Source organism: Asparagus officinalis, chromosome 8 (genome assembly GCF_001876935.1).
Source record: "Asparagus officinalis chromosome 8, Aspof.V1, whole genome shotgun sequence".
Classification (NCBI taxonomy): domain Eukaryota; kingdom Viridiplantae; phylum Streptophyta; class Magnoliopsida; order Asparagales; family Asparagaceae; genus Asparagus; species Asparagus officinalis.
In genome coordinates this window covers 24,424,301-24,431,517 of record NC_033801.1, presented here as the reverse complement: position 1 = coordinate 24,431,517, position 7,217 = coordinate 24,424,301, and positions in this window count along the sequence as shown.

Here is a 7,217-nt window from a genome sequence, read left to right as displayed (position 1 = left end):
GGGGGGGGGGGGGGGGGGGGGGGTTAGGGTCCTCAATCTCCTTTAGACAGTTAGGCTCTAAGCAGCGAGTTCCATCCTGCACATAAGCAACACGTAAAAAGTTGGAGTTGGGATTTATGGTGGTTCCTCCGATGATCAAGTCAGTAGAGAGCTTGAGTAGAGAAGAAGAATAGGAATATGGTGTTTTTTTAGCAAGTGATTACTTACCCTCAGCAACGTACAACAGCTTCCTTTATAGCAAATCCGAATGGTAGATAGGTAGCTTTGGCAGAGTCCAAGCAGACGGCTCAGACATTATCTACTTTACAGGTATCGACTGTAGAGGGGGATGAGTCACCCAAGCGTTTAATGTGAGGGTGACAGAGCGTGCGTGGTGCTGACAAGGTCCAATAATATTTAAAGACTTTCAGCGCTTGAGAAATAATAACTCCGATCAGTCATTAAATGCGATGGCGATTCATGTCGGTGGGGGTCTCAAGGATACACCGCCTCTCGACTCGACTCCTGGAGAGGGTTGACAAATGTCACCATTTGTGTCGGCCCTAGTGGAGTGAAAAGAAGTGGGGTTAACTCGAATAGTTATTTGAGTGAGGGCGCCCTTCGACTTGGCCCTAGTATAGGAAGGATCGAGTGCTGATGGTAGGACACGTGTTAGCTCTTTATTGAGGATTAACACTTGGTAATTTGATGGATATAACACTGGTCTCTTTCACTCGAACTTGGTAATCCATGTCTAAGTGAAATTGAACAATCAATGGTTGGGATATCCGGGGGCGTATTTATGAGAAAAGTGACATGTCGCTATTGATGTGATGTTCTGACGTCATTGGAGATTGTGTGTCGGTGTCGTCTCATTTCCTGAGAACATATGGCGTGTCAACTAAAGGGTAGCACCTCGATTCCCGAGCAGCTATTTTGCCTTCTAAGGTTGATCTTACTCGTCCATCAATAATCTAGTCGACCGCTCTGATCTGGACACATAGCCATCTTCAAGCCTATATATATTAGTTATGCAGAGGGTTTGTTTACGATCTTTCTGAACCCTAAGACTCTCTACTTTCTACCTTAATCTCCGATCTACATTTGGCGATCCCTTTTATTCAATGGCTTCTTCTGCTTCCGTCATGGCCCGCAAAGAGATGAGGATTGAACTTCTGAGGAAGTTGCGCTCGAAGTTGTGTGCAACGGAGCTCGAGGCCTATTATGAATGTTATGACCTCCCACGCAAATTCACGTTGTCGACACTGGAGAGGGTTCGAGTTGTGTATGGACTCCGTCTACCTCAAGCATATCCGTCTGCTGCTCCACCCCTTTCTCGACCACACCTTCGAGGCTCTGGGGGTTTCACTATCACAAATCAATCCTAACTGTTAGGTCTCATGTTTATGAGCCTACTATCCAAACTAGTTTTGATTATTAACAAACAATTTCTAATATTATTTGTCGAGTGTTTGTATTTTCTTGTTAAATATTCTACACAAAGATCCTCATGTTGGCGGTTGGTTGGAATTAAGCTTAACGACGACATCCTTTGGAGGTTGGAGGAAACTGCAATGAATCCATTTGCATTTCAAGTCAAAGGCACTATTGCGCTTCATCCATATTACCAAGATCAAGCGTCACGAAGAGATCATTAGCTTGGGTATAGTTTTGTAGTCTAGGTTGTTTACTTTATATGGTATGCTTAAAGCTCAAATCATACACATACACGTTTAGTTTTATCGTTTTCAAGTTTAACCATATAAATATGAAACATTAGATATATTGATATAGCTTTGGGCTAGATATTGACGATTGACTGAGCATGCTTTGTCGTGGTGGAGTACTCTCTGAATAAAGAACAGAGAAAGCCTGGGGAAGCCTCTGTGACAAGCTCTATTAGGTGTTTTGAAAATAATGTGTTTATAGATTAAAGACTTGGTTATAGTATTTTATATCTTTCCTTAAGTCTATTAATCTATTTTAAAGTGTTTTAAAACTTGTTTGGATTGATTTTATCAAAAATTAAGTTTTAACAAGTTTGTGTGTTTTACCGATTTACAAAATAATGTATTTTGGATTAAAGACTTAATATAACTGTTGTACATCTTTTATAAAGTCCATTAATCTATTCAAAGAAAGTTTCAAGCTTGCTTGAAATTATTTTATCAAAATCAAGTGTTTAAACGAATTAGTATTTTGACTATTTTTCAAAATGATGAGTTTTCACAAATGGAAATTGACACTTCAAATTTTTTTTCTCTAACACGTTATATTCATGCATGTATATAAATATTTCTCCAAGTTTTATAGTTTTTGGAATTTATTTACTATTTTTAAAAACACTTTAAAATTCAGATTTACTATTCATAACTGGGATGTGCATGGTTATTAGTCGACTGATACTGTTCATCAGTCGACTGATGAAGTGCTCCGGATTTGCTAAAACTTTCTGCTCAGTCGACTGATGAGAGTCAGTCGACTGAAGCAGCTCATCAGTCGACCGACGGGCTTTGAGCAGTATCTAACGGTCAGCTCATCAGTCGACTGAATACTACCATCAGTCGACTGACGGCTACTATAATGACTAGTTTCCAGTTTCTTGATTTTCAGGAATTTTTTTTATTTTGTTGAATTTTTCTAGGTTTTTGGGGTTTGTTCTTGGAACCTATATGTACACCTTAGCCTCAACATTCTGATTGATCAAGAAAAGTTTAAAATAAGTTTACAAGTTTTTTTAAGTGCGTTTTAAAGAAAATTAAGTGTGTTTTTTATGTGAAGAGAGTTTCACAAGAGAATGAGATCATTTTCGTTCTTTTTGAGCTTCAATTCTCATATCTCTATCTCTCTTATTTTCAGAGAAGTTTTACTAAACTTAATCTCTAGCAATTTATATTTTGATTATCTTTTCTATAAGTTTGATTTTTAGTTGAGTTATATTTTACTCATTGATTGTACACACAACCTATTGAGCTTTTAGTATTTCATATTAAGTATAATTTGGATTGTGGTGAGTGATTCATTGAGTGTGTGCTTAATTTCGTTCTCATTATTGTTAGAGAACAAATCCTTTGTATTTGAACCTTATTGTTGAGAGAACATGTTATAATATAAAAGGACACTTAGAGGAGTGGTTGGTGAGAGACTGGGCCAATTCCGAGAAGAGTGGCGTTGGTAGTAAAACCTAGTGAGAGATTGTAAATTCAAACACTTGAGGAAGGTGACACAGACTAGGCCGACATTTAGAGAAGTGTATTGTGTATTGACAATTATGTGAGATTGTAAATATTACGGTGAGCGTTGAAAACCGAGTTGTGTAGTTTTTTATGTTGATAGTGGAGAATCTCCTCGAGGGTGAGGAGCGAAGACGTAGGTCGATGGTGACCGAACTCCGTGAACATATTCTTGTATTTGTGTTTGACATTGGCACATTTATTCTCTTGTATATTTTCATATCACCTTTGTCTCATGTATATTTCGCCCTTAGTCTAATTTTATATCCTTGCATTCATATATCATTATATATTGCTAGGATATTAGTTAATAGTTTTTAATTTGGCATTGATATTGGATTATATTAGTAATTATCCTATTCACCTCCTCTAGGGTTCTTTCACTAACTCTATCGCCATACTGGTGAGCCTTATGGTGATATGCCATCAAGTCAAAGTCGAGCCAACCCTCTGCATTCTCAGCCACCTTCTCAGTGTGAAGGTGGGGAAGAAGGAGGGTCACTATTATTTTCATATCCTTGGTAGCTTCAAAGTCGTCTTGAATGTTCCTAAGACAAATAAAGACTAGAAGAAGAAGTTCATGTGGGTATTTAGAGCTGACTCCATTTTCTCTTGCTCGGCCTAACCTGAGATCAAGAAAGATGTCTTTAGGCTGGGTTTGTTCATGTCCGAGGAGAGACAAGTGCTCGAGAAGATTCGGGCCTCCTCGGCATCTCGAAGGATCGAGAATCTATTTGACCTAGCTGCTCTATGAGTGGCTGGCATCTCTAGAGTCATGTCGACTAAAGAGGACAAGATCCGAGCATTGGTCTTGTCTTTGCCGCTGAAGGAGTCGGACAAAGCTCAACTAGGGTCTTCAATTAGTCCCTAAAATGACTGAGGTCAGAGTTGGTCCCTACAGAGGCTGAGGAGGTAGCAATGAAGGCTAGTTGGGCCGAGTGCATCCACTGCTCAGACCAAGAGGTCTGAGAAGAAGAGAAGACGGTCGTCAAAGGTAAATGGCCGAGGTCCCTCTAGAAGTGTCGAGCCAACCTAGGCTAGGAAGGGGAGTGCAATAGAGGTGGTTACTCCCACCCCTGCTCAAGAGGTTAGCCAACATTTCTTCACCTCTCCTCCATATGTCCCTCCAACCTAGCCAGCCAAAGTCACCGCATTTGTCAAAGAGGAGTCTCTCGCTCGTGCTGAGGGGGTGAAATGGTGGCACGCGAGCCTGTTGAGGCCTAGGCTCGTGTCGAGGAGGGGACAACCTAGCATCCAGCAGCGGAGTAGGCCTATAGATAGGGCAAGGAACCAGCTGAGGAGTCAGCAGCGCCGAGGCATCCCTTGTCCCTAAGGGTTGCATAGGGTAGCCCTTCCCCCACCGTATCGATGAGCTCAAACCTAACGTGTGTGGGGGGGACTAAGGATGATGATGATGGGGGTAATCTAAGGAAGGTCCTCAATTCAATAGAGAGCCATTTGAGGATTTCAGATTCAGTCCTAGATGGCATCTTGAGAGGAGGGGCTCGGTTTTGGAATCTAGGATTGCTCAGTCTCGAGTTCTAGAGCAGTTCTATCTTCCTCGAGAAGATGAAATCCTCTTAGGTATGCCTACCATTGGCCTTCTCTAGGCCCTCAAAGGCTATTTGTTGTGGGGGGCCCTAGTCAAGCAGGAGATGTTCTCGTAGCCCTCTATGCAAAAAAGAAAGAGCGGTCCCATGGTGGGCACCAAGCTGTTGATGTCAGTTATCTAGCAGGGGATATGTATGTGGATTATGTAGGGGTGTTATGGTCCTCAATTTCATTTAGAAATCTAGGCTCTGAGCAACGAGTTCTATCCTACACATGAACAACACGTAAGATATCGGAGTTGAGATCTTCGGTGGTTCCTCCGACGATCAAGTCTGTAGAGACCTTCAGTGGGGAAGAATAATAGGCATATGATGCTTTTAGTAAGAGATTGCTTACCCTCAGTAGTGGATAGCATCTCCCTTTTATAGCATATCTAAAGGGTACATAAGTAACTTTGGCTGAGTACAAGTAGACCGCTCAGTCATCATCTACTTTACAAGTTTCGGCTGCGGAGGAGGATGAGTCGCTCATGCATTTAATGTGAGGGTGATAGAGTGTGATGATGCTAATGAGGTTTGATGAGTCTTAAAGATTTTCGAGGTTGGAGAAATGATGACTCTGATCATTTATTAAATATAGGGGCGTCCATTCGGGCCCAAGGCCCGAGCCTTGCCCAGTGTCCGGTCTGGACCCGGTCGGGTCCGAACCTAACCTGGGCCCAGGACAAGACCAAAAAACCCAGGCCTATCGGGCTCGCAAGTCGGCCAAAGGTTGTATTGGCGAAGCCCGAACCGAGTCTGGCTCGGCCCGGTTATTATATTCATATATTTTTTATATCTTATATATTTTTTATATAATTTATATATACTTATATTATGATATGGTCATTAATGTGTGTGTTTATATATATATATATATATATATAATATATAATATATATATAATAATATATATATAATATATATATATATAATATATATATATATATATATAATATATATATATATATATATATATGTGTGTGTGTGTGTGTGTGTGTGTGTGTGTGTGTGTGTGGTGGGGGGGGGGTGCGTTGTGTGTGTATAAGTGTATATGGTGTTTTTAGGAAAATAGTCATAGCTTTATAGTCCTAAGTGTATATAGTTGTATATATTTAAGTATGCTAGGTATAGAAGTATATTATATTGTACTATACACTTATACATATACTCTTAGCATAGTAATGGATACTAAGATATAAGTATATAAAAATATATATATATAATGTAAGTTAATAGGTATACTTATATGTGTACATTATAGAATTATAATTATATAAGTATATACAAGTAAATAAGTATAATTATATATAAATATATTATGTCTATATATATAAAAGTATATCATATAAGTAACATGTATAAATTATATATAAGTATATTGCATCAAGTATATATAAAAGTATGTTATATAAGTAAACTGTATAACTGTACTTAAATAATCATAATGTAAATATGTAACAAATACATATATAACTATATAATACGTATTTATAAGTAAGTAATATATACTTATGTGATTCTCTCTCTCTCTCAAGTACTGTAGGGTTGAAAAATATATTTTTAGTATATACAGGCACGATCCGGCCCGAATGGACAAGCCTAATTAAATGCGATGGCAATCTCTGTTGGTGGGGTCTCGAAGATACATCGCCTCACAGCTCCACTCCTAGAAAGGGTCGACAAATGATGCCCTTAGTGTCAGTGTTGCGATTGGATCAATAAGTATTGCATTTTTAGTCTGTGTCGAAGGTTGTCAGCTCGACCACGTGGAGTGAAAAGAAGTGGGGTCGACTCGAATAGTGGTTTGAGTGAGAACTTCCTTCAACTTGGTCCTAGTCTAGGAAGGATCTGTTGTGTGCCGTGCCTTTATTGCCACCTCTTGGATATGGACTCATTCCTCTTGTCGACAAGGCCACTCCTGAAGTGGTAACTCTGCAAGTCTCTTTGTCCTTCCTCCGTAATTCGCTAACGCATTAGTCACTTTACTATATGTGATGGAAGATCTCCCGTTCAACAAAGTGAGCACGAATGTATCATACTCCTCATTGGGTAAGGATCCCAACAAAATAATCGCCTTGTACTCGTCCATTATCTTCTCATCCACGTTTGCCAAATCCGACAACAACTTTGTATAGCTGTTCACATGAGCTACAAGTGAGGTGTCCCTGGACATCTAGAATCTGAATAATCTCCGCAGCAAGTGCAACTGATTCTCAACACTCTTTGTAGGTATTTATTGTTAAGAATCTATCACATCTTTATCGCAGACGTCACACCAATCACATCGTATTTCAGCTTTTGTTTCAAACAAGACATGATCACCCCACAAAAGTTCTTATTCATCTTGTCTCATATCGCCTCATCGTATTTCAATGGCCTCTCATGGACCATGATGGTCCCTTCCAAATTTTGA